Source organism: Lathamus discolor, chromosome 12 (assembly GCF_037157495.1).
Source record: "Lathamus discolor isolate bLatDis1 chromosome 12, bLatDis1.hap1, whole genome shotgun sequence".
In the NCBI taxonomy this organism is placed as follows: Eukaryota; Metazoa; Chordata; class Aves; order Psittaciformes; family Psittacidae; genus Lathamus; species Lathamus discolor.
Genome location: NC_088895.1, coordinates 7,162,221 through 7,189,040, shown reverse-complemented (window position 1 = coordinate 7,189,040; position 26,820 = coordinate 7,162,221). Strand labels below are relative to the sequence as shown.

The 26,820-nt window shown below is 39.5% G+C and overlaps 2 protein-coding genes across 12 annotated transcripts in view; one reads left to right on the top strand and one right to left on the bottom strand.

Moving 5' to 3' along the window:
* TANGO2 (transport and golgi organization 2 homolog) overlaps nucleotides 1–4,222 on the bottom strand; it is a 35,943-nt gene extending 31,721 nt beyond the window's left edge. Inside the window, exons 1-2 of one of the 4 annotated variants that reach the window (XM_065692232.1) lie at nucleotides 3,577–3,651; nucleotides 2,547–2,629 (exon numbers count right to left, since the gene is read on the bottom strand). The gene's annotated coding sequence lies outside the window, so the exon portion shown is untranslated. Of the gene's footprint in view, nucleotides 1–2,546; nucleotides 2,630–3,121; nucleotides 3,141–3,576; nucleotides 3,657–4,201 lie in introns of those variants that run through there. The other 3 variants (XM_065692233.1, XM_065692234.1, XM_065692231.1) reach the window with 3 other exon arrangements.
* ARVCF (ARVCF delta catenin family member) overlaps nucleotides 3,734–26,820 on the top strand; it is a 283,342-nt gene continuing 260,255 nt past the window's right edge. For 4 of the 8 annotated variants that reach the window (XM_065692211.1, XM_065692206.1, XM_065692212.1 and 1 more), the window contains exons 1-2: nucleotides 8,018–8,218; nucleotides 25,332–25,398. The gene's annotated coding sequence lies outside the window, so the exon portion shown is untranslated. Of the gene's footprint in view, nucleotides 4,053–4,506; nucleotides 4,864–7,336; nucleotides 7,717–8,017; nucleotides 8,219–25,331; nucleotides 25,399–26,820 lie in introns of those variants that run through there. The other 4 variants (XM_065692205.1, XM_065692208.1, XM_065692213.1 and 1 more) reach the window with 3 other exon arrangements.

The following is a 26,820-nucleotide window of genomic DNA, read 5'->3' as shown; positions in this document are numbered from 1 at the left end:
TCTAGCTTGCTGTCTAACTTACATCTGATACACAAACCAGCTTGACAAGAATTACAAACATCTTGTAATTAAGTGTTCTGCTCCAAATGGCATTGCTGATTTTTAAGTGACATTAAAGTAACTAACACTCTTATTCCATGCTACTGTGCTCTGTTAGACTGTACAGTGTGTTGTTTCACTTGTTTTAAGTATCTGTTAAAAGCCTGTGTGGATACATGCCAGCATAAGGTAGCGTTTAGAAGGCCTATCAAGAGACAAAAACATGATAGATTGTGTATGTTCTTTTCATAGGGTTCTACCATCATTTGGTTGATTAGAAGCAATCAGTTCACAATTTGGCATAAAACCATTTTACCCTTAAGAACTCTCAGTAGCAGCCTTTGAAAAATGAAGCCATTTGTTATGTATTTTGTTTTCACAAATGAGGCATCATAAATAACATCTGTCAGTTACCACAGTGATCTCAATTGCTTCTCAACTGATCCAAAACTGTTGTTTACGTGCAGTCTAAGAGACAGCTAAAGATCATTAGTCACTGAATTCTGATAGGTTTATGTACCACAACAATAACCTGTGACCACCAGAGTCTAAAACTATTTTAATGCTTCTTTTGAATTTGTCCAAAGGAAATTGAGCATTAGACTCCCCAAATGCCCATAAAAGAATGAAATTGGATGCATTTTCTTTCAGCAGTGGAATGAGGGATTTTTTGTGCTGAACCTTAAAATAATGGAAAATAAGAGACGCTTGATTAGCGTTTAGAAGTAAACTACTTTCTCCCCACACACAGAAAAATGCTTCACAGGTGCATTTTCAAAACATTTTACCGATCTGTTTTTGCACTTCCTTGGGTAGCATATGCTCCTGTGTAGTGTTACTCATCATTACAGATAAAGATGAGATGCAATAGATGGATCTATAATCTAATGCCTTTCAGGCTGCTCCATATAAAGAAAATTTATAACTAACCTACAGTTTGCAACCCTGCCAAAGAGAAGACTCCTTCTTCATCACAAGAGACAGATTAGAGAACTTATGAAAGCACAAAAAAATAAAACGCAAGGCTCATGCCATTCCCAAATACAATGAACTAATTTTGTTTTCAGCTCCTTAATTTCTGTCTCTGGCTTCTTACAAGATTATGTCCGCTGTACAGCTCCCAGGAGAAATAAAGGCTGGTAAACATCAACTTTCACAACACTATACTTCAAAAACATTTGCAAAGGATGAGCAGAACAGCCTTTCCTCCAGTTTCTCAAGAGCTCTAGCTTCTCCTCTGTCACAGATTCACAGACCCCAAGCCTTTTGCTAGACTTCTTCCTCCTTTCAGGCAAAGCCTGTTATTTTCAGCATTCACAATTTTTTATATTTTCTTCAGTGAGAAATCAGATAGGATCCTTTTCTGGTGCAAGAAACTCCATTTTCCACTTCTTTTTCATAGAAAGTCTATGTTACAAGTAGTTGGAGGAAATACTAATGAAAGAATCATTTATACTTGCTCTCTTCTTATGCTCTTCCCTAGAGATACTCTTCTATACTCTCACAGAGAAAAAATACCAGTCTATATAAACCTTTGACCTGACCTGGTACAGCTGGTCTTGTATTCTTAAGCTTAACTTCCTGTGACATGACAGCTGCAATCATCACTTTTGTAAACCAGATTTTAGTCCCACTCTTTCTTCTTACTCTTTTCTATCAACAGTAACTCTGAGCTTACACCTTACTCTGAATAAAACTTAGAGGAGCCATAGGGTGACAGACACCCTACAAACCTGGTGGAAGGAAGGGACCAAGAAGAAAAAATACACAAACAAAAATACACAGCAGTTAAGTAGATGAAGGAAGTCCTGCAAGTACCTTCATTTAAGAAAACACACATTCATTTCTTTAAAATTAGAGGATACAAAATGAACACCGCAACACAAGAAAAGCTTCAAAACTTACTGCTTTGAGTTCAAAGAACCCTTCTGGGAGACACAGGACAAGGACAACAAGAGTTTTGTTAGTTCTGCTGTTAGTTATTTATTTAATTGTAATTTTTATGTACTCTTTAAAAATAAGAATGCCCATAATGCATGTTTAGGACCACAAAGATGATAAGGGTTTTAGAACATCTCTTTTATGATGAAAGATAACAGGAATTGGGCCTGTTTAGTCTAGAAAAGAGAAGATTGAGAGAGTGTCTCAATAACGCACATAAAATATCTCAAAGGCAGGTGCCAAGATGATGGGGCCAGACTCTTCAGTGGTGCACAGGAACAGGACAAGGGCCAATGGCCATAAACTAAAACACAAGTTTTACCTCAATGTGAGAAAAAACTTCTATAATTTGAGGGTGGGAGAGCACTGGAACAGGCTGCCCAAGGAGGTTGTGGAGTCTCCCTCTCTGGAGGTGTTCAGAACCCACCTGGACACATTCCTGTGTAACCTGCTCTAGCTAGCCCTGCCTTAGTAGAGGGTTGGACTGGATGATCTCCAGAGGTCCCTTCCAACCCTGAAGATTCTATGATAACAGTAATTTAGCTGCTTGCTATCAGCCTACCAACCTTACTGCAGGAGTGGTTTATCTCTGCTTGTTTCCATTTTCAAGTATATAGCTGCTATGATCGCAGATATCCTATTACTGAATCTGGAACAAGAGTAAGCAGTTAACAAAGAGAAGCACATAACTGAAGCATTGCCAAGCACACCAAAACTATTACAGAGACAAATACTAGCTCGCTCTTTAGCCACTTAATTTACAATATTAACTGAATATTTATAACTAAAATCAATAGTAAGTTGGCTTCAGCTAGAGACGAGATACTTGAACCACTACCACAGCCAGGATAAATGCAGTTAAGACTGCAGCACATTGGTAAGAACTGTAGAAAGTCTGAAAACAACTCAACCCCCCTCAAGAAGTTACTGAATTTAACTGAAAAAAAAAAAAAAGTCGAGTATATGTAATATTTTAACTTTTAAAACCGGCAAGACACACAGTGGAGAGTGAGCTCATAATCAAGTACCTCAGAGCAGTCTGTGCCCTGTTTGCCTCATACAATCACAAAATGGGTCTCTCCCCCCGCCCCCACCAGTGTTTTCAATACCTACAAACTGAAACATCAGTAGTTTTCAGTACCTGTGACTTTTTCTTGCCAAACTGGCATCAAAGGGTCACCGTATGTTAAAATGACTACTTCACCGGATTCTTTTATATGGCAAGTTCCAACTACCCACCACCAGCACAAAACCAAAACGCTATCACATAACCATAAGGAAACAAGCGTTGCGCGGCACTTTAACGTGCTCCAATAGCTGTTATTGGATGAATTTAGGACAAAAGTTCCCGGAGATAAAGGTGCTCGGTGCAGAGCCCTCCTTCGCGCCACGGGCTGTGAGGGGGCAGTGGCGCGGGGCAGGCAGGCAGCACACACAACCCCTCATGAGCCCGTTCGCTCCCCGCCAGGCCGCGCCGCGAGCTCTGGCTCTCCCCTCTCATGAAGCGACCCTAGGGTGCTCCGGAGCCCGCACCCGAGGAGTCCCCGCCATGGCCGGCGGGCCCCGCACCCCCTCAGAGGGAGCAGCCACACTCACCTAGCGCACACCTCGGCACGAGCACACCCCCACCGCTTCCGGGAGGGGTTCAAAACAACGCCCGCCCCTATTGGCTTCGGGCGCCCCGCCCCGCCCCTCCTTTAGCGCTCTATTGGGGGGCGGATCTCCCGCCTCTCCTCCCAAAGCTGCTATTGGCTGTCTTCACACAGGTGCCCGGTGAGCGCCGCCCTCTCCGTTCCCCTCACTGGGCCGGGCCAGGCGGGGCACCGTGAGGAGCTGAGGCTTCCCGCTCCGCGCCTGGACCTGGGGCACTGCCGGCGCGGCGTGAGGAGACCTGACCCCGCGGTGTTACCAGAGGCGGTACCGGGCGCTGGAGGCACGTCACCTTCGACACAGCCGTTACATGTCAGTTCATCCATGTCCGTGACAGTGGATTGGATAAGACCCTGATACTGGATAGTACATGAGCTGCATCTCGGCTGCCTCACCCTGTTTCCAGTGTATTTTGTTTCAAGGTATGAAATAATAACATCAAAGGCCTGGTCTGAGCTTCAGAAGACTCATACCTCTGAGGGCTAATACAGCTGGGACTGGGTTGTTGACAGTGAGTTCGGGTGTAGCTACGTACTTCTAGAATCAGGTCACTGTGTGGGATGTGTGTTACCTTCAGGAGAGGCTCCACTTCCAGAAAGGCCAAAGTCACTGAGCCCTGAGCTTGCAATGGCATGAATTCAGGCCAGGACAGCTTTCCTGAGCACTGAGGAAAACACAAGTTGACCAAGTCAAATTTGCTCTCAGTTATTAAGCGCTGCATGATCAGAATTAAATATTTAGTAATTGTACTTACATCAGCAGATGTAGGCTGGGATTGGATCTGTGCCACTTTTATGTCCTTTCATGGTGAAATACGAATTTACCTGTGGGTATTTAAAACAAGATTTCAAACTTTATTTCTGACTTTTTTTACAGGTGCCAATAGAGGACTTCAGTGGAGCCTGTGAATTAACAGTGTTTAATGGTGAAGCCTATAAGGGAAGACCAGAAAATCTTTGATTGCTCTTCTAAATTCTAATACTCAATACACACAAGATACGGAACACTAAAGAAAAGAACTCCTAGACATATATGAGCATGTAATGTGGCATGGGAGGCTAAACCTTTCATCCTGCATGTAGAAAACCTGGTATCAGTTGTTAGCTTTATAAGTGGCCTGGCATCTGACATTGAGCAAGTTCATCTCAATACTTTCTTTCTCCAACATCAGCACTGGGATTACAGCATTGACCTTCGCAAGGTCTTCTGAGATCTACTGATGAAAATTGCTAGGTGAGTGTATTATCATAATTCTTTGTACTATTGCTTTTGAAACACAATAATAGATTGTTGTTATTACATACATATATCAACCTTTATACAAATAAACCTAAAATATGTTTAAGTTTTCAGGTATGGAGTTATTTAAAACAGTAACAAGCAATTGGATGAGAGCAAATAGCACTATGTTGTTCCAGGAGAAGTTTATATTGGATATAACAAAAAATTTATTCATTAAAAGGATTGTCAAATATTAGAACGGACTGCCTGGGGAAGTGGTAGATAGCCATCCCTGGAGGTATTTAAAAGACGTGGACATGTGGCACTTAGGGACATGGTTTAGTGATGGACTTGGCAGTGCTGGGTTAACAGATGGACTCAATGAAGTCTTTTACAACCTAAGCAATTCTATGAACCTATAAGTATATATATATGTATATATAATTATACAAATTTTTAAACCCCCATTACATTAAAATTGGTAAAATGCATGCACATTAAATGTAATTTATTGTTCTTTGGTGTCACTCTGTTTCTCGAAGTATAGACTCGTCACTGTGACCAAAAATTACTTAGCTTCTATGCTTGATACTCATTAAAAATCTTCAGATGATAGGACTGCATACCTTTAGTAGGAGTTACATTCATGGGGAGAAGAAAAGGAAACTGTCCATAGGCTTAAAACTTAACGGTGTTAGGTTTTATTTGTTTATTCGTTTGAGTTGGTGTTTGGTGGTTTTGTCTTTTTTTTTTTTTTTTAATACATCTGGGAAGTTACAATAATTTCAGAATAATTTAAACTTTTTTTTAGGAAGCTTCACAAAACTCAGCCCATTGCAAGTATTTGTGAATACTGGATTTGGTAACCATTCAGACTCTCTTCTATTTCTTGTGTCTACTTTTGTTCTGCCTAAAACAGCTTAGTGTTGTCCTTTCAGACTCTGTCCTAGGAGATCTGTGTATAGCTCCCTTTGTTTGTCAAACTAACAGGCTGATCACTGTAGGCAGTGATTCTGTACCCACTTCTAGTGCGCTTAATGAAGAGAGTGGTACTGGCTGCCAGTGCAAAACATCTGTTGGAGATAACAAGCAGAAGTTTAGTGAAAAGCTAGTAGAATTGTCCTGAGTTAGTCTCAAAACCAAAAATAGTCCTGTTATTTGTTTAAAACCTTTGTTCTATGTTTTAAGTGCTGGAATGCATATTGTTTGTAATGCATAAACCACACCTTAACTGGATTAATTATCTTTTTCCCGAGAGCTCTCAAAAAGTGGCTGCTGAAGAGGGGAGAGACACCAGTGACCTGGGTACTAGAGATCAGTTCTTGTTCTGATCCTGTCTCTGTCAGTTGTCTAGATGATGTAAGATATTTACTGGTAAAATCTGCAGCTTAGTGGACAGTTCACATGACTGATTAGTTAGTTACAGCAGCATTTGATGTGCCCAATTAAGTTGCTCTGGTCAAAAAAAAAAAAAGGCATTTTTAACGTCAGAAAATGTGAGCAAACACATCTGGAAATAAAGACTGCAGATAGGGCTAGCTTGGCCAACAGTACTTCTGAAAATGATTTAGCTGTTACTATATATAAATGCTTCAGCATGACCTCTCAGGGCAATACCGTGCTAAACGTGACTAATGTAATCCTGTAACGTATAAAATGCAGAATAGATGGGGGAGACAGGGGATTGGTGCTGCCTTTGTCCACAGCACTGGTGATACTGCACCACTTCTGGCACGCACGGTTAGGGATGAGTGGAAAAACACTAGAAATATTTTCAAGGAGGAATGTAAAAATAATGAAGGGGATAAATAACAAGATACAAAATAGGGGTGCAGGTAGCTCGGGAGGCTGAGCGGTGACTATCACAGCGCACAGACCACCGCAAATGGTGAAAAGGTCAAGTTAGACAAGTTCGTAGGGTTCAGGTGGCAGCGTTGCATGGCTGCACTGCACCTGTCTCAGCACTCGGTTCAGACATCAGCTGGGCCTGGAATCTCCCGGTCCCCAGTGAAAAGTACCATTTATCTTTGCAAGAACAGACCTTTGGCTGTTCTGCGCGGCTCAGTGCGGCAGGCCGGTCAGTGCACAGCCCCTTCTCCTGCCGATAGCACAGCGGCTCTGCGCGGCTCCGGCGGGCGGCACCGCCTGTCCGGACGCTCTCGCTCGGGGAGCGCTTCTCGCCGTGCTGCGGAGGGTCCTTCGCCCGCTCCCGCCCTTCGCTGCCCGCCGCCCCGCGCGGACGGGCAGTCCGGCCGGCCAATGCGGCGCGGAGCGAGCCTGTAATGCACCAATGAGGGTTGGGTTGCTGGGCGCGCTCGCAGAGGGACTGCCCAATAGGAAAATCCGTGGCGTGCGAGCAGCGCGCCTGGCTGCGTGCTGGCCGCAGACGGGCCGCGCGAGGCAGGGGTCGGCGGCGGCGCTGCGCGGGGGGGGTGGCTCGCTGCGCCCGCGGTCGCCTGGGCTGTGGTGGCGGCTCGGGGCGCGCCATGGTGCGCACGCCTGCCGCTGGGCCTTGCCCCCAGGTGTGAGTGTTGAGGAATGAGAACCCCCCGCGTAAAAAAAACAGTTGGAAAGACGGTACCGACATGGTCCGACCGGGAAACGCGTTCCCCTCTCTCGGCGGGCCGCGCCTGAGGGACACTTCACCGAGCAGTAATTACGGGAGGGCACGCGTGGTTCCGCGTTGCGCTTGGACCTTTATTTAGAGCGGCCTTGAGGGCCGCCGGGAGGACTGCGCTCCCGCGGGGGCGGCGAGCGGCCAGGCTGGGTGCGGGGCGGGATCTGGTAGCAGCGGGTCCGCGTATTTTGGAGAGAGGAGAGATTCCCCTGCGCGCGTTAGCGCAGCCGGAGATCACAGTAGAGAGGGTAAATACGAGAAAAGGGTTAATGATTGCTTCCCTCCTCCCCTCCCGGCTGGATAAAAATGGTCTTGGATACCCTTTGTAAATAGGAATGTAGAGGTGGGAGGGGGAAATCAGTCCGACTCAGTCTACTACGTTGCTTCGGTGGGTAGGGAGGCGGTGGCGAGAGGCTGATACCGCCTGGGCGCTCTCCCGGGAGGAGGCGCGGAGGGACGGACGCGCCTCCGCGGGAGCTGGGCACTCGCCGGGCTGCGTCGGAGTGGGGGGGGGGGGTGAGTGGCGGGCTGGGAGCTCCGCGGTGGGGTTCTTGCTGCCGACAACTGAAGGCGAGCGAGGAGGACAAGGAGCTGCAGCTGATGTGCTGCCCAGCGGCTGCTGGGTGTTTTACTGAAGAGTTGGTGTGGAAGGTCCCCTCGTCTTTTTTCTGGAGCACCCACCTCCTTGAAGCCGGCAGAAGCAAGGAAAACAAGCTAAGGACAGGGAAATAAGAGAAGACGGAGGAGATGGTGAGCAGTCATTGGGCTGGGAGGAATGAATGAGGTTGCTGGGCTATTTTCTGTGAGAGATTCCTGCAGGGTGTAGTACGTTCGGGATGATTTTGCATCACGATTGCAGGCTAGCCTTCTTTGTCTGCTAAAGACTGCTGGTTAAGGTTTAACAGCGTTCATCAGTTTATTGTGAGATACACGAGTTGATGTATACGAATGGCTGAAACTGCGTGCCGAAGCCACATACAAGTAACCCCTAAACAAACCAGCATTGTGTTAATCCTGCAATATGATGGGCAGCTCTTGTCATGGAGGGGAGTCTTTGCTCAGGTTATTTGTGGCATGCATAGGAGATGAGTTTCTTAGTAGCAAAGACTAAGGAAAACTAACCAGTTTTCTTCACAAACGTGAAATCCATTACAGACTGAAAAGCAGAAGTTCGGTTTTATTTTTCATTATTGTTTTAATTTTCCCTGCAGTATCGCTGGTATGATTCAAGTCTCATGTTTGCAAAACTTGATCAACTCTTGCAAATGTTGACTTCTAGCATGCAAATAGTAAAGACTGTCCTTTCTCGTTTTTTCATGTAGACTTGTTTGTATATGTAGAAGGGGGGATTCTTTCAACATGCACTTTGCTTTCCACAGTTTACTGTGGTGCCTTAGGTAGGTCACAATACAAAATGTGATCGTTAACATGAAAAAAAAACCACCATTTTTTTTATATCGAGCGAAAACCTGTTTTTATACTAATAATATCTTAAACTCTAGATACAAGTTTGGGAGGGAAAAACTGCTGTTTTGTATTAATGGGAAAGCTTTATCGTAAAAATCATTTTTCTAAATGACATAATATTGACATTAGCTAATTGTATCTTCTTGAGGATGAAGTGCTGCAGTCTGTATTAAGTGCATTAACCCTTTAAGGTTCCATGAATTTAAACGTATTTTGTTTACAAATTTGTGCAGGACTGCATGGTGCAGTAGTAAAAACTGGAATTTTAGTGGCTTTAGGAATGTTGTTAATGCACTGCAAAAGAAAAATTGCAGCTTCATCTTAACTCTGCTGTGGAAAAAGATTGATTATAATAAAGTAACACAGGATATAGATGGGGAATAAAGTAACTGAAAGGGCTAGATAGTTTGGAGTTTGTACAGAAAAATGTAAGTTTTGAAGTATGATCCTCATCATGCAAGATATTTGGATGGATGGCTGTTGAATTTATTTTAAGCAGCATCTCTGTAAATGCTTGTCTGAAATATTTGAATTATATGCCCCATTAGGCAAATGGGTTTATCATCCCATGCTTGGCTAAAGGAATCTATCAGGAGGGCAAGGTTTAGAAGAACAGTACAGTTTGACTGCATAGTTTATCCTCATGCATTGTTCAGAGATGCATGGAATGTATTTTATTTGACATTAGTGATCTTTGTGGAGTTGACTTGGCTGGATTTTATTTTTATGTCATAGTTACTGTCAACATAAACAACTGAATTCCAAGTAATGTAACAATAAATGTAACCTACTTTTTAGCTAGAATAGATGAAAAATAGTTCCCTTTGATTTTTTCATCTGTTCATCCAGAATCTTTGCATTAGATTTCAGTCTCAGCAGTTCCTTAATACTGGAAGAACTGGTAAGAGTTACAAATAGAGAGAGATTCCCATTATATTAAGGCAATGTACTAGACATGGCAAAATTTTGCTTATACTTTAAATTTGATACAGACTGCAGTTTAGAGAAGATATCCTGAAGACCATCTGCATGCATATTACAGTTATATAAAACTAAGCTTCTGTGTTTGATTTTTATGTAATGCAATGCATTATTTCTGCAGTGCTTTTGGTGGATCTTGCTTAGTGTCAGAATTGATAGGCTGTGAGGAAAACCTGTGAGAAATCTTGTGCTACCAGGTTTATAATTTGTTGCCCTTAATATTTTATTGTGTGAGTATAAATCATTGACACAAACACTGTAAACAAATGCTGTAGCAGCTAAGTGTGAGATTACATTTAGCTTATGTCTTTACAGTTCAACCAGGGTATGACAGTATCTTGTGTAGTGTGGGTGCATAGTATTCCTAATAGCCATCATGGCAATCTTCAAAGCAGAAAGGTTAGGTCACATTTGTTTGTTGGTTTTTTTTTTTCTTTATTGCCTATCCCTACAGAAGAAGGGGGAGGGAAAAAAGGCCAACTCTAGGATTATACCAATATGGGTGGGTAAAGCATGTATCGGATGTGTTGCATGCAGTGCCTTGTTCAGACTTCATGTGAGTCACCTGGGAATTATCACTGAGGTTTCTGTTAACATTAAAATCACACATCTTTGGAAAGTGCTCTTTCCATAATGCAAAACATTTAGAGTATGCATATAACTTGGCAAACATATTTTCTTCAGAAAAGACCATTAGCAATATCATGGGTTTAAGCATTAAAACAAGAACAAGGAGACTGTGAAGCATTATCTTAAATTCCAGGTAGGATGTGGTATATATGTGTGCTGAAGCAAGGATAGACACCTCAACAGCTGAAAAAGTAGCAACTGTCTTACGTAGTGAAATGGTTTTTATTTCCCTCAGTTAGCCTGTGTGAGCAAAGCCAAACCTGAAAAACTGTGGTGCAAGGCTTTTGCTTGTCCTTTTTGCTCTTACCCTTGCATTTCACAGTCCAGAACAAGCTGTAAAGCTGCTTCTGGCTCTATATGCTGAGGTTCTGGAGGTCTAGATTTTCTGCATTATCTTAGGTTGCATTCATTTTAAATGGCATGTAAGACAAATAACCAACTCTGGTGAATCTGATTCTTTTTCTGTGGCTGCTTTTCTGCAGCCTTTTAAGGAAAGGCAGCTTAATTTGGTAGTGTCCAGTCATTTGAAAGGCTGGCAGTCAATCCTCTGGCAGTCACATTTTCAAGTAGTAGCATTTTTGGTGTGTAAATGGCTAATCATTTAGTAGTAAGTGGACAGCATCTATTATTCATGATTAGTTTGTACACAGTACATCAAACAATATCATTTTAGAATCCTGATGAGGCTCATTGATTACCACTGTGTTGCAGGATAGTTTGACATTTTGTTCTACCAAAGTACGTATCTTTCTTGGCACATCTTGGAGATAAAAAATGTACAAGAGACCCTGGAGAATGGGTGGCATTCTGAAATATTTTAATCTCTTTTAGAGAATACTTCAATTTAGTTAATGAAGCTCATCTCTAGTCACTACAAAGAACATGACTGAATAAATTCATAGCTGTCATTACTGGGAGCATACCACTACTGAAACAAATGGCCTCTCTCTGAAAATAATGAATGTTAACTAAGCAAGGCACCATTATACGCCTGGAAATGACTGGCTTTACTGATATTTATCTTTAACTGATTACTGTATCAAATTCTGTGAAAGTGTTTATACCCTCATATTTTCCTATGCAATTACATTTTTGTTGTCTAATCTAGATAAAATCAATGGAAATATCACTGGTTCAAATAAGAGCCATCTAAAGTTGATTCAGAGAGGTTGGCTGCAATGAACCAAGGGATCAGCTTAATCATATCTTTCAAAATCAGGCCTTCAGAGGAATTAACCTAGAAAAACAAAGTGGGTACTTCTGTATGTATCTAAAACTGCGTTTTCTTGGGAGTGGACTTTTTTTGTACAAGACAGGAAATGTTTATTAGCAGTAGTACACTGAGGAAAGAACCTGTGAGCTTGTGTATGTGCAGTTCTGCATCTCTCCAAATACTTCTTCGTGAAGACTCTTGATCTGATTCTGCAAGTCTTAATCCTCTGTCATCAGCTGATATTAATTACCATGAGAGAAGTTGAGTGATTTTTGAATATAGAACATATTTAGAAAGAGGAGAATTGTAATATTTAGTTGACAGATTTGAGACTGAGTAGTCCCAAGAAAGTAATTTTCATCCAACACTTGCCTAATGGTGATAACTGCTGATGGCAGTATTACAGGGTACTAAGATCCCTTAAGAACACATGGGTAGAATTGTGCTTCTTTGCTTCACTCTCCAGTTTATATTGCCCTGGGAAGACCTTTCTGTTTCTGAACTATGTGCAGTATGCTTTATCTCTACAGATCTGATAGACAATTCAAGATCATTGCTCCATAAGGTCCTTGACTGCAGTGTTGAAATTTTCTGTGCATACTTCAGCTGATGTTATTTATAATTATGCTTTTCCTGCATCATTTTGTTTTGGAAGCTGCAAAAGCGTTTCTATGAGCTACTGTGCAGATACATGCCAGTGCACCACTGATCTATTAGCTCATGGTTTGCAGGTCAGGGAGAAATTGAGATTTTGCTGTCTAAGTAATATCATCTCTTTGCTGCTTCAGTGCTTACATGACATCTCAAGTTGGTTGAAGATTAAAAGGATGCTGTCAAGGTATCTTTCAGTTTCATTTTTATTATTTATTTTGTTTGCTTTGTTATTGCTGTCAAAAGCCATTGGAAGCTTGAAGTCTAGTGCCTTGCCAACAGGCCTTTGTCCTCCAGAACAGTTAGTGTTTAGCTGCTTATGGTTTATTTAAGAGTTTTGAAGCATTTACTGTCTCCTGAAATACATTACTGAAGAGTTACAGCTTAAACATTGCAAGCGAGAGGGAAGAAGTGAGTAAATCAGTTTGGGGCCAGTCCCAGCATTGTGTTGTTATGGTAAACTAAAAGTATTTCTTCTTTTACTTATTTCTTTCAAAATTTAATAATTTGTGAATATAGAATTAGGCATCAGTGCTTCCTTGCACAGTCATCCATGAGAATGGACTTTCCAGGGGACTGATATCAAGACCTGCATTCTCAGTTGGATATATCTTGAATTTTTACCACTGCAGTGGTATTGACTGAGGTGCTGAGCAATAGCTTCATTTGGGGTACTGGCCAGGAAAAGATACCTTTACAGGATCTTACAGGATCTGGGCTTTATTTCCGCTATCATAAAATCAAAGGTCATGGGAGTTTTGTGCTGAAAAATGCTAACTTCTTGCTGTAAGAAAAGCTTTTCTTGATTGATCGACATTTGTTGCAATGTGAAGTTAGTGAAACTAGAGCTACTGTTTCCAGTAATTTAATTGCCTGTTCATCTGCTCTGGCAGTGTAATTTCTGCCCATAAGTTGGAAGCATATCAGCTCAATTCCTCCATGGGACCTTCTCATTACAGTAAACATTCTCTATTTAATTCACATTATGTAGTGATAAAAGTTTAAGTAACTGCTATTCAGAACAGTGACAGATGCAATCACACAGACTTTTACTGGCTTATTCCTATGGCTAAGAAACTGTATTGCAATGTTTAATTAATCAACAGTATCTGCATCTACTGGATTCACAGCTTGATGAGAGCTGAATGTATATAGTGATACTGGGTAGACTGTTTTTTGTAGGTTTTAAATGAAAAAGTAATTATCTTTTTGGCAGTATGCAGAGTAGGAAAGGTTGCAGAGATTCCCCAAAGAAAAGTGAATTGTGGAGTGGCTTCAAATGTAGTTCATAAAGTGCGGGCTATCTTGGGGAAGTAGAACCTGTGATGATACTTAAGTTGGGATAGCTACAGTAATTTCAGGTATTTCAGTTAGATGGCTTAGTTAGAAAGGTCAACCACTTCTGGCTGCAAGTAAAAGCAATGGATAGAGATGGACTGACTTCCCTGGAGGTTGATTCAATCTATGAGTTTGAATCAAGTGGTTTAACTGGCACTTTGAAGGAGCCTTTCTTCTCTCTTTGCTGAGTAGCAAATACATATAGTATATGGAGACTAGCTTCTGAAATTAAGCATGTATGTCAGGTGTGGAGAGTGAGACAGCATGAGTATTATTCTTGCTATGTATACATGAAAACGGGAGAACTTTTACCTGGTGGGTGTTGTAGCTGCTCATTGCTGAGTTGAATTTTTTTGTAGACAGCTGTTCATGCCCCTCACGTATGAGGTTAATTGTAAAAGGTTGACAGGGAAGAAAAGTATTCTGGTCATTTTTGTGCAGTTGTCTGAACTTTGAAAGCGTTCTCTTGACAGCTGGTTGAGTTTCTTGTGACGTAGCATCACAATCATTACTCATAGCAGTCTGGTAGAATCCACAAGCTTGCTACTGCAGGAGTTTCTGTTTTGCTGTTCCTGAGAAAGAGAGGGAAGCCTTAAATGAGACTGCATATGGAGAGAAAGGTGGGCATGAGCATGACTTAATGGTGTTACCCTGGGTAACAACAGGAGAATCACAGGAAATACACGCGTCTCACAAAATTAAAATGGTGTGGGGTTTTTTTGGTGTGTATGTTGTGGGGTGGGTTTTGGTGGTGGTGTGTTTTTTTGGGGGGAGGGGGAGGTGTGGGGTTTTTTTTTCTGTTTTTTTAAGCAGCTTCTCTAGAATCTGTATAGAACACTAATTATTGGTGTAGACACTGTAAACAATATTCTGCTCTTTGATATATAATGCTCATATTTTGTTAATCTTTACAGTGGGTTAAAATGGCAAAAGCTCAGATTGCTGGAATTAGAAAGTCTTTTGTCTCTTGTGTCTGGATCTGTTTCTCTATTTTGATAGGCCGGTGACAGTGAGTGTTCTGCTATGCATCTACTCTGAAGTATGTAAAAGAAAAATGCTTGGATATGCTAACATTAGGATTGCTTCATACAACTGTGCTAATAACATTATACTTTTCAATACTTCATAAACCTTTGGCTTATGGTTAGTATTCTGCTGTTGTACATTGCTGGCAAGTTGTGATTTAGAAATGAACTCTATTTAAAAAAGTGAAATAATTTCACATTTCTTCTACAAATCTTAATCTGATGCAAGGAAACTTCAGTCATGTTGATCAGTAAAATGACAATAACTGTCCATAAAACTTTGATTCAGTTCTGCATAGTAGTATCCTAATAATGGTCTCAAGGTATTGAAAGCTTAGTTTTATTGTATGCAGTAGCTATAAATTTAAGAGTTTTCCAGTATAAGACATATATTATTCTGCCTGAATAAATAATCACATTTGACTCTATTTTATTAATGTAATGTCAAGTGAAGTCTCAAACATGAATCCTAACTTAAACTGGCAGTGTTCTGCTGCTTTGCACCATCGGCTGGGTCATGCCATTCTGATATAACTCCTCCATGTATTTTTAGACTGGTTCTTCTTTAATTCAGTGTGACAATACAAGTAGTGAGTTATTGACAGCAGCTAAAGTGAAACCATTATGACTGTAATCAATAACACACCTGCAGAGAATAACAACTACTACCAGGCACATATTTTGTATTGATTCAGAAATTTATGCTGTCTCTACTACACCCAGTCTGCTACTTCCATAATTTATGTAATAAAATTTCTACTTTAGAGAAGCTGTTACTAAGTTAAATACCAAGAAATGATGACATATCAAGATGTAAATTGCATATTGAAGATTTTACTACAAGCAGAAATAGCACTTGCTAAATTCCTGTGAGTTCTGATTCAGGACTAAGGCACTTCCTTACTGCAGGCTGAGAGATAATAGAAGTAAAAAGCCATGTTCCCTCTCCTCAGGCAGTATTTTAGAGGTGAAGGGTAAGATGTTGTTTTTAATGTGATGTGATTGAATGGTATAATCTGTAAGTTTGAAACCTTGATAGACTTCGTCTGTAACAATCACGCTTATTCCAGTTTGGTCCTTAAACTCAAATGTAACTTTCTCTTCATATGGATACATCTCCTTATGAGTACCTTCCAGCTTCAGATATTCTGTGTATCTATAATATTTCTGTGCCTGTCTCTAGCAGAAGAACACATATCCTGTGATTTTCTTTTCCAAGCCTGAAGTCAGTGAAATTGAGGAGAAGGTACAGATTATGACCAAGAATTTGGGAATAGCAGTGTTGCTTGAAAGTAATACCTAGCTTCCCAGAGATGTGTGTTTATTCCCTTACTTGCTAACTCTGCATATGTGTTGTTGATCAGATGACTAGCCATGAGTCCAATGGAAAATTACTATGTATTTATACTGAACAGAATAAAATCTCTTGGTGGGCTTTAAGCATGGTAAGAAAACATGAACAGTGTATCACAAATAATCTTAGTGTACAAAGCTTCAAATTCATTTGTTCATGCACATTCATGCGTACTTTATTCTTGATTTGAATGGCAAATGGAAAACTCAAATGTCCAGGTATTGCATGCACTGGCTTCCTAGATAAACAGCCTTCTATTTCTTATTATTTTTTATATTTAAGTATACCTACAATTTGTCAATAGGAGTAATCTCATTGTAGTCCAGAGAAATACAAATGACTTCAAACTTGCTATTCTTCAGGTTATTTAATAAAATTCTAGTTCTTGGTTAACTTCTAGAGCTCATTTGTTGCCTGCTCTCTGTTTAGTGGCATTATATGGAAGCTATGTGCTGTAGGAACAGTCGCAGTATAAAAGGACTGGTTTGTGCTTCATATGTTCAAGGCTCAGTACCAAGAAGTTAAGCATCAGGCCTGTTTAATTAGTTAAAAAATGCATTTGCAAATCAATTTGAGTCCTTAGACTACCAAACTGAGAGGAGCTTTTAGCATAAATCTAGACTTTTTTTTTTTTTAATATCAAAATATAAATGTGTATTTGTATACATTTGGAAGACTTGAGGTCATATAGGAAACACAAGAATTCTGTGGCCTTTTTCTCCGTGCTTGTTGAAAACTGCGCACAGTTTTGAAAGCATTTAGTACATTCCCAAACCTGAGTAGAGAAAAGCTCAGAGGTACTTAGAACTGTGAACAACTTCAAAATCAAAGTTTCCATTTATACTATTGTAAACTATGCAATTAAGTGCAGTTTCCAGTTGAGATTGTATGATGCAGAGAATATTGAACATCCATGCTTTCCTCAGGCTGTCTAGTTGACTATATTGCCCACAATTAAACAGATGAGCGCACAAATAAGGGTAGGCATCCTTCCAAACAGCTCTAGCTATATTTAGCAAATTCTTCTCATTTCCCTGTCTGTAGGACGGTAGTGATGCTGGTAACCTGAACATTAGCCAATAGAGCCATGAGCTGCCTAAGCCCTGTCCTACAAGATGTTTCACTTTCCTACATTATTTTGACCTTGTATTGTCTCCCTTTCTTTTTATGCCCCAAGCAAGAAATCGGCTTTACTTTCTCCATCTGAATCTAGAAATAAGAAGCCAGTTCTCTGTGCCCCAAAGGAACAGGAAGAACTTGAAAATTTCACAAGTTAAATGTTCTGAAATTTATGAATGGTAAAACCAAGGCGGGGGCAATACAGAGAAATCTCCTTTTAGTGGAAACTAAAGCAATAGATTCTGTAATTTTTCTACCTCATTTTAAGTCTCAATATCTGAAGTACTACCATGCCTCTTGCTAAAATGCAGTAAGCTTTGTGTGTAGCATTACCTTCAGAAAATATTGAATTCACAGTTTTCTTAATTGATACTTGCATTTTTTTCCCTTCATAAACTTCTGTATTATCCAAGTACGTGTTGATGCTGTAGCTGGCAGGCTTGAAAGATGCAGCCAATTGACAGTATAATTGCATCATTTTCCTAAATAAATTACTAACTTCAATTTAAGAAAACATAAATAACAGCTTAATCTCATACTTGCTATGTGGAGGTGCTGTGTTTCAGAAGGAAGACCTTATAACTGTTAGACTTAGAAATTAACTGGTGTGAGTTTTTTCCTCTGCTTCTTACTTTTTTTATTTTTTTTTTTTTTTTTGAAAGAGAAATATTCCTAAATCCCCTGTACCAGAATCTAGAACAAATTAGCTCTCTCTTCCCTTTCTTCTACTTAAGGAAAATACTATTTCCTTTTCTTTCAATATGAAGTTGTATAGGTGCCATAATCTCCATCTGCATTCCTACAGCCAAGTGCCTGGTTTTGGTATTTTAGGGGAAATTATGTCTGAAAGGATATCCTCTAAACTGTCAGCATGCTACATTATTCCTTAGTCATCACGGAAACCTGAGCTGTAGAGTAAGCAAATGATTTCACATTGGAACTTCCACTGAAGTTTAGCTGTGTGGGCTTTCCTTGGAGTGTGGACAGCTCTGCTGTTGTTCTGCCCTTTGAGAGTCTTCTGCATATTGTCAGCTTTCCAAGAACTGACCCTGCTGATGGTGGAAAATTTCTCCATTCCTCAGTTAATTTATTCATTTAAGTTTAGCCAGTTCATATCAATTTGGTTACCTCCTTTCAGCCTTTGTTTTGTTGGTCTAAATAATCCATACTCTTCCTTTCTGCTCAGAAAATGGGCATGAAATGCTCAGAAAATCCATGCCCAGGTAGTTTCAGTAGTTCATATTATGCTAAGTCAGTCTTTCTCCAGTATACATCTATGGAATACCATACCGAATTCAAGATGCGGTTCTTCTTTTGTCACATACACTAGTACTGGCAATTCCTTCCTCCTGCTGAAAGTAGTTCACTGTTAGATCTTAGTGTTATGTTGTCTTTTCTCGCATGCAGCTCTCCTGGTTCTTACGTAGTTGATTGATACTTTCTTTTTTTCCTTCTTTCCTGAAAAAACCCAAAATAGGTCTACTGTTTCTAAGCTTGCTTGAAAATGTGTACATCTTACAAAAGAAAACTCTGGTTCTCAGATATAACGTAATATAGTGGGTTTTGTTGCTTTTTCCATCAGACTTGATGAATAGGGACTGTAGTGACAGGACAAGGGGTAATGGGTTAAAATTTAAACAGGGGAAGTTTAGATTGGATATAAGGAGGAAGTTCTTTCCTGTTAGGGTGGTGAGGCACTGGAATGGGTTGCCCAGGGAGGTTGTGAATGCTCCATCCCTGGCAGTGTTCAAGGCCAGGTTGGATGAAGCCTTGGGTGAGATGGTTTAGTGTGGGGTGTCCCTGCCCATGGCAGGGGGGTTGGAGCTAGATGATCTTGAGGTCCTTTCCAACCCTAACTATTCTATGATTCTGTAATAGGCTTGTGTAGAGAACCAGGCACTAGACATGAAACAATATCCTAGACAAATAGGTAATACCTCAACTAACACTCAGCTAAAATAACTGTGCTTTATCTGAGAGGGAGTATACTGCTCCGTCCTTTTATCAGTGCTGTGATGTTTTTCTCATAGTGTGTTCAGTTTTAGGGAGGATTCTTGTATCACTAACCATTTTGGGACACTTGCGTCTAGAAAAGGAGAGATTTATGTGAATGGAGAGACTGCACAGGGAATGGTAGAGGATGCTGACATAATAGCCAGGGGACAGGGAGATTGAGGTTGTTTTCTCCATCAGGAGGTGGTCATTAGTTGTCCATCTTAGGACTGAGAGAACTACAATAATTGGCAATAGCCATTTTAAGCATAAATGTGTTGCCTTTTTATCGGATTTATCTTCTGTGCTGCAGACTTATTACCTGTGCAGGAATGAATAAATACTGCTGTATTTTGAAAGTGCTGTTTTACTTTATTAAAACTGGCTACTGATCCTGGTGGTGAAAGAACTTAATTGGTGCCAAATGCAGATGTGTCTGTTGGAGTAATGCAGTTGGGAAAAGGATGCTGTGAGCTAGAAATGTGTGTGTGATTGTACTATGTGGTTTCACCAGTGATGCAGAAAGCAAGGCATGTGAGAGAAGCCTTTTAGCCCTAGAGAGGCCTAAAAAAAAAAAAAAAAAAAAAGTGTAGTCTGTCATGGTACCACAAAAAAAGGGAAAGACTAGTAAGGGTTAGATGGAAGAAACAACTATTTCCTGTGAAAATGGGTTGAAGTCTAGGGGAAAGCAGCTGGGCTCACAAAGGAAAGAGTGATATTTTTAAATTTTATCTTTTTGTTTTCTTTGAAGTGGTAAACAAACATGTTTTAGTCTCCTGAAAGCTTCAAAATCAGTAACGCAGGTATCTCTGTTAAAAAGCGAGCTATTGTTTCAGACTCAGACAAACTCTGGAGCTGCAATCTGTAGGAGAAGTCCTTATCTTCAGAGAGTTTCTGACTTTGGTTGAATTCATAAGGATAAGTGATGCAGAGTTCTTGGAAGCTTTACTGTCTGCATAGTAGCTCAATTAAGAAAACTAGAATTCCACGTAGTGTCTGGTTTAAATGACCTTTCTACTGTCTGTATTGGTAAGTATATCTACATGTACCCATGAGAATGCTATGCAGAGCCTGTAATTATTTTGTTTACATTTTGAGATTGATGAGTGGAATCAACACCAGTTACTTTGCTTTTCATTACTGAAGGCATCTGAAATGTTGACCAATCTTATCTTACTTGTGTCAAAGAGATCACAAAGCCCTTATATACACATCATTTGACCTTCTAGGACATTCTTCAAAGAGCTGGCAGGCTTAGCATGTCACTTTTTTTTCTCACTTGAAGAAATTAAATCTAATTAGGAGGATCTTACATAGATCAATGTAGATACAGATTAAAGGTGCACAGTGTGTGGAGAATCCAGAATTAAAATAGCTGTAATGAAGATGGGGGTGGGGAAGGGATGGACAGACACATGACACACGCTCTGAAATAGGCTGACTTATTTTAGAGTACAAGATTGATAATTTAGTGACTTTAGTAGATGCACTGGTAGAAAATACAGCAAGTTGGAGAATTTTAATGGGAGCAAAACAATCAAGCCTTTTTCTTCTAGAGAATATAAAATGAGAGGAATTATGAACAAATACTGTTTCACAGTTTTAGTATTGGTGATCAGCTGCCTGATACTCATTTCTCTCTTCATACAGGTGTAATTCGACTGAATACACATGAATTACTTAATGTATTTTAAGAGCATAATCATGAACAGAATTGACTTCTGCTTGGGAAACCTTTGACACTTCATTGCCTGTTAACATTGTCCTTCTTGCAGCAAATGTCACTTGAGACTTGTAATAAACAACAGAAAAATATGCTTGTGCATTCTTGCCATTTCAGATGAAATCAAATGACTACTTTCTGATAGAAATCTCAAGAGCATTGAGTTTATATAGGTTTCTCTCACCTCAGAATAACTGCTTGCATTTTTTTTTTTTTTTTTTTTTTGAGGCAAGGAATGTTAATAGTAGATTCTTTGTGATAAATTATTTTAAGTGTATTTGACACCACAAAATTGAAAGAATCTTACTGGGTATGTACAGTAACAAGACAAAACCCAAATGGTTTAAAATATGTATAATATCCAGGAGTAAAAAATGTGTGCCTGTTTTGTGTGTCCTTGTGAGACTAGGGAATTTGGAGCAGTCATTGGAAGATGAAGGAATCCAGCTCTCTGCATTATTGGACCCAGGGGCCATACTGTGTCATTACTAATGCATGCAGGCGTGTTCAATAAATTTCATGGTTATACATCTGATTGTCATTTTTAGAGCTCATTGATTTAAGCAGCTCCCACTGATCAAGAATACTACGACAGGCATCATAGGCTAATATACTGATAGGTACAAAGTCGAGAAGTGTTACTTTGGTCAAAAATTGAGGAAAAAAAATTGCTGTGGGGTGAACTGAACACTGGAGCATGGTGCCCAGAGAGGCTGCAGAGATTTACATTTCTGGAAATTTTAAAAATCTGACTGGAAAAGATCCTTAGCAGCTTGCTCACGTTGACCCTGCTTTGAACAGGGGAACTGTACCAGATGGTTTCCAGTGGTCCTTTCCAACCTCAGCTGTTCTGTTGAATCTGTGAAAAAAAAGATATTTAATAATTGAATATGCTTCAACTTATTCCGCTTTCTACAAGAAGAATCAAAGTTGTAAGGATCCTAATGGTGGAAATCGCAGAAAGTCCAGAAGGGAGATTCAGGGATGCAAGGCAATCTCCTTTTACGTTTCTTATCAGTGAGTATAACCTTCCAGCACCGGAGAGGGAGAGCTGTGGGTCAGGCTGGGATGTGGCTGCAGTTCCAAGGGTACCATTAGCAGCTGCATTTATGAAACTCAGTTTAGTTGTTTGGTTTTGTTTTTTTTTTTTCCTTTAAACTAACCTAGTTGTATTAATGTAAATTAACACTGGAGTTAAAACTTCTGCCTTTAGTGACATAAAGAATTTTAAAAGGCTTATTTAAATGTAAGGGCTTCTCCTGTCACTTTATACAGCTGTCTTCAAAGCATATTGAATATAATCTTTTAATGAGTTTTGGCTTTGCCAGTAGATACATGTTTCTTCCATTATCTTGTTTGTTTCTATTTGGTATTTTGTATTTTTTGAGTAATATTTGCAATTATTTTCCTACAATACCATGTTAGTAACAGCAGCAGGAAGGCATAGTTAGCTCAGCTGGAACATTTTGGCCTCAAGACTTCTTGTTATTGCATTCAGAGTAAGAAATAACTGCCTGCTTATCTTTGTGGTATTTTCATTCCCTTCTTCCTCTTATCCTCTTTTCTTGTTCTATATTACTTTATTGTTTAGACTTAAGACAGATGATAGGAATAGTAGGTACAAGTTGATTGTAACAGATACTGTCTGACATTGCTGTGTCTGTAACTAGGAAGATGAAAACAATGAGCAGTAAATATTTTGGACAAGCTGAAAGATGTTGCTAAAATAATTCATAATTGTCTTGCCTGTTAGACTGGATAAACAAAGAGAAAATGATTTCCTTTTGTTTATGTGGATTTTTGAAGAGCCTCACAATTGCTGTGATGATGCATTGAGTTGTATTGCTGCTCAGTGCTCACTGCTTTCTGTTGACATAATTAATGTTACCCGTAACTTTCGTCAGTGCAGTCTTCCTATTGAGAATGTGGTGCTGTGGCAGAGTCATGGGACTGGAAATCTGTTTTCACCTCTACAACTGGTTTGCATTAAAGCACCTCGAGGACATATTTGTAATATTAAAATAACGGTGCTTAGCCTTTGTTTAAAAGGCTTTGTGTTACCTAATGAGCATGTTTTACTCATTTTCTGGGGACAAAACCTGATCTGTTAAATTTGTGGCAGCAAAAAAAAAAAAACAGTTTTTGAACCAAGTCATCATTTTCAGCATCAATAGAAGGTCATGCCCTTGTCAGCTGACATTGCTTCAACATAAGGTTCCAGTCAGAATTGGCTGCAGTATGCTTAGAGCACCTCTTTGAGACCTTCACCCTTTGCTATGTTTGGAATCACTAATATGGTGTGTCTTTTGAATATTTATCAGAGACTTGTTAAAATAGTCCCTACTGAAGTTATTCAGAGTATACGCTCATTAGTTGTCAGTGACTGGTCTGGCAGAAAGAAGTTTGTTCAAGCTCGTAACAGTCCACTGGATTAAGTGTTGTTCTTCCATTATTTCTTCTCTCCTTAGTGGTGTGTGTTATGCCACAATGTTTATTTGGCAAGATCAAAATACAATTCCACTTGTATTACTTCCGTAGTTTTAGTGTTGGCCTGGTTCCTGAGAAATTCAGACCTTCTGGGACCTGGAGTTTGGAGAGTAAACTTTTTAAACAAGGTTATAAATGAAGACTGGAAATCTTGTTCATTTGCCCTGCTGCTTGATTGACCTTGTGCCTTGCTCAGCTGTGTTATACCAGGATGTCCAAAATCACATTATATCCATGCCCCTTGCAGTTTTAAGAGTATGTAATTGCAAAAACTTAGGGGTTTGTTTTAATGGCAGATGATTGTTCTCATCAGGAACTGTATTAGTCTGATCTTTTTACAGTGGATGTATCATACACTTGAACTTCTCTTCCCATGAGCATCTTCAGATGCTGAATAGCAATTAGTTTTTAATCAAATAGAAATTACCATAATGTCAAACATACTTTTTCAGCTATGTTCTTCAAAAACAGAGGAAGCTATAACAGTCATAAATATAAGTTATAACTTCTTCCTGAACTCTCCCTAGGTGCTAGAGGCATGTATAGGTAGCAAAGTAGCCATACTGGTAACTTGACTGACATCTTGATTTACATTGAAAACATAAATTACCACAGCTTGCCATTGAGGTTTTGTTTTTCTTAATCAATGAGATTCTTAATAGTGATTTTTTTAATATTCTATAATTTTCCCCATTTTTTAAGGTAGAAGCTTTTAAAATGGCTCACACAGAATTGCCATACTTAATTAAAAACAGTTTTAGATGGGTCAGTTTAGGATTTGTTGCAATGCTTCAAAATTAAAGCTACTAATGGTATTTTTTAATCTGTAATATTACCCCACCGATATCTGCTTAATATTGTTTCTGATTGTTACCACTGTTTGCTTTTCTTTCTGGTTAGGGGGAATCATGTGTTAATTTTAATTTTCTTGGAAACAAAATGTAGAGAGGGAAGCAAAGGCAAAATTGTGCTTCTGATTCTGGATTGAATTGTTAATAAGAAAGTGAAACTTTTGAAGGAAGTTCTTGCCTGAGGTTGCATTTGTTCCATTCAACACATTTCTTATGATTCTCCTGTCTCCCTCAGTGCTGCTCCTGGAACACCATGACCCTTATAATGGAATTTTAGTTTGTCACAAACTGAATTTCTGTGTACGTGCTCTACTTGAGAGTACATTTCATGTTTGTGATGAGGTTTCTCCTTTGTTCTGCAGTCCTTAAACGCATTTACTTATCCGAGTTGAAGATACGTAATGCATCCTGTTTACTAATTAGATAAGTTTTCATCAAGTGTCATCCTAAAGTCACGGGAATTTTTGTATTAAGACATAGTGTTGCTTTATAACTTGTAAATTATGAAATGAAACAGAAGATTGACTGTGGAAGGTGAAGGCACACAGGGAGAATACACGATTTCTGTAAGGTGGCCAAGTGCTGACGACTGGCTTACAGGAATGGGGGGAGGAACCCGAAGTGGGTTTGTTTTTTTTGTTGTTTTTGTTTTTGTGGTGGTTGTTTTGTTTTGGTTTTTAGATTTCTGAAAAGCTGTTTTTTCCTGCTGAGTGCACATGCATCTTCTGTCGGTCTGAGTTAGTCATTTTTTGCTGCTATTAGTGGGTTCAGGTTGGGCCTTGTCTGTGGGCACTCTTCATTGAGGACTATAAAAAATCTCCAAGACTATACCTTAGTTATTTGTGGTGTTGATCACTTCAGTCCCTGCTGTTAGAGGATACCTTATGTGTCAGTGTGACTGTCCTACAAATCCAGTCTGGCCACCAGTAGAAGTTGTATACAGAGTTGTCCCATTGCTCAGGTCAGCAAGCTATTAGTCACATTAGTCATAGAGTTTCCATTCAGTTTGATTTGTCTCTTTATGTTTTTTAGGGATATCTATAACTGAGTTGTGCTTTATGAACAAGGAAAGGGACCTAACAACTTGCCTGAAAGAGTGGTAAGAGTTTTCAAAATTTCCTTACATATATTTTTCTTATACATGTTCATGTCTATATAGAAGGCAAAATTGTTACTAATTTAATCTCTCTTGCTAGTTACTGTTCTAGACAGTCTCACAATTGTCATTCTTTCGCCAACAATGAAGTGATGAAAGACTAATTTTATTGTAATAGTCTTTAGCGACTTCGCTCAAACAGTAGGACTGTTGAACTGAGTATGGCTAAAATATGCAAGAGTATGAAGTAGTCATGGAATAGCAAACCACCATATAAAAACAAATGTCTGTATAATCAAAATGTGGAATAATTAACTGCATATAATGTAACTAATAATAAAGCTTCCAGAACTTTATAAATGGACCTTTTCAAAAAATTTTGTTCTGCTGCTGTCCTGCCTTTAGATAGGACATGAACTGGCTTCTCACCTCCTAACTATTAGTTTTGTGTTCAGCTGTGCCATTAGGCTTCATTTGAGATTGCTGCATAGAGAGCTCAGAGAACAATCTGTGGTACATGAGTGTAATACGGGTATAAATTCAGTGGTTATCTACTTGTGTGTATGGGATGTGTGGCTTTGTGCAGCATATGACCCTTCTGCTAACTTACTGCTTTTAGGTGAAGGGCCCTTGTCAGAACAGTAGCGTTAGCATAGTCAAAGACTAAGCAAATTATTAATTTGTATGATTTCTGATGATTTGGGAAGTCCTCCCTGAGAACTTACCAGACAGACATTTTCTTACACAGGAAAAGCCATCTATGTTGGGATAGAGGGACATAACTTTTAAAAGCTGGTCTTTTAAATGGCTAAAGCCAGAAGACAGCTGCACTTGCTAAAGGAATAAAATTGATTGAATAGTTTAAACTCTTTAAAACATTGATTTTTCTAATTTAATTTCTTTTATTGGTCTCAACTTTGTTTAAAAAAGTAGAATTTTGGGTGAAAGATGGGAATGCAGTTTACACAGTACAAGGAAAACTGAAGGTTACCACTTCTTAACCTAAACAGTGTAAAAGAGGTGGGAGATTTCTTAGGTATTTCAATGTAACAGTCATCCTGAGGTGAAGTTTGTCGTGTTTATAGCAAAGGAAAATAACTGTAGGGATGAAAGGAAGCAAAATAACATGGACTAGAAGGTATTATCTCTCATGAAACAGCCTCACTACTTGCTCAAAATTAGGAAAAAAGTAGCAGGCAATCAATGAGATGCTGTTTGTGGATACATGAGCAACCTGTTATTATTCTGCAGTGTATTTGTGAAAGATTATACAATTCTGAAAATTTTCCTGCTCTTTCTATGCTGAAGAAACCAGTAATTGTGCTGTCGCTGCCAAAGATTTTTTTACAGAGTTAATATCTAAACTGATCTGCTTGTTTCAGTAGTGAGGTGTGCTTTATACTCATTTTAAAGACTATGTCACCC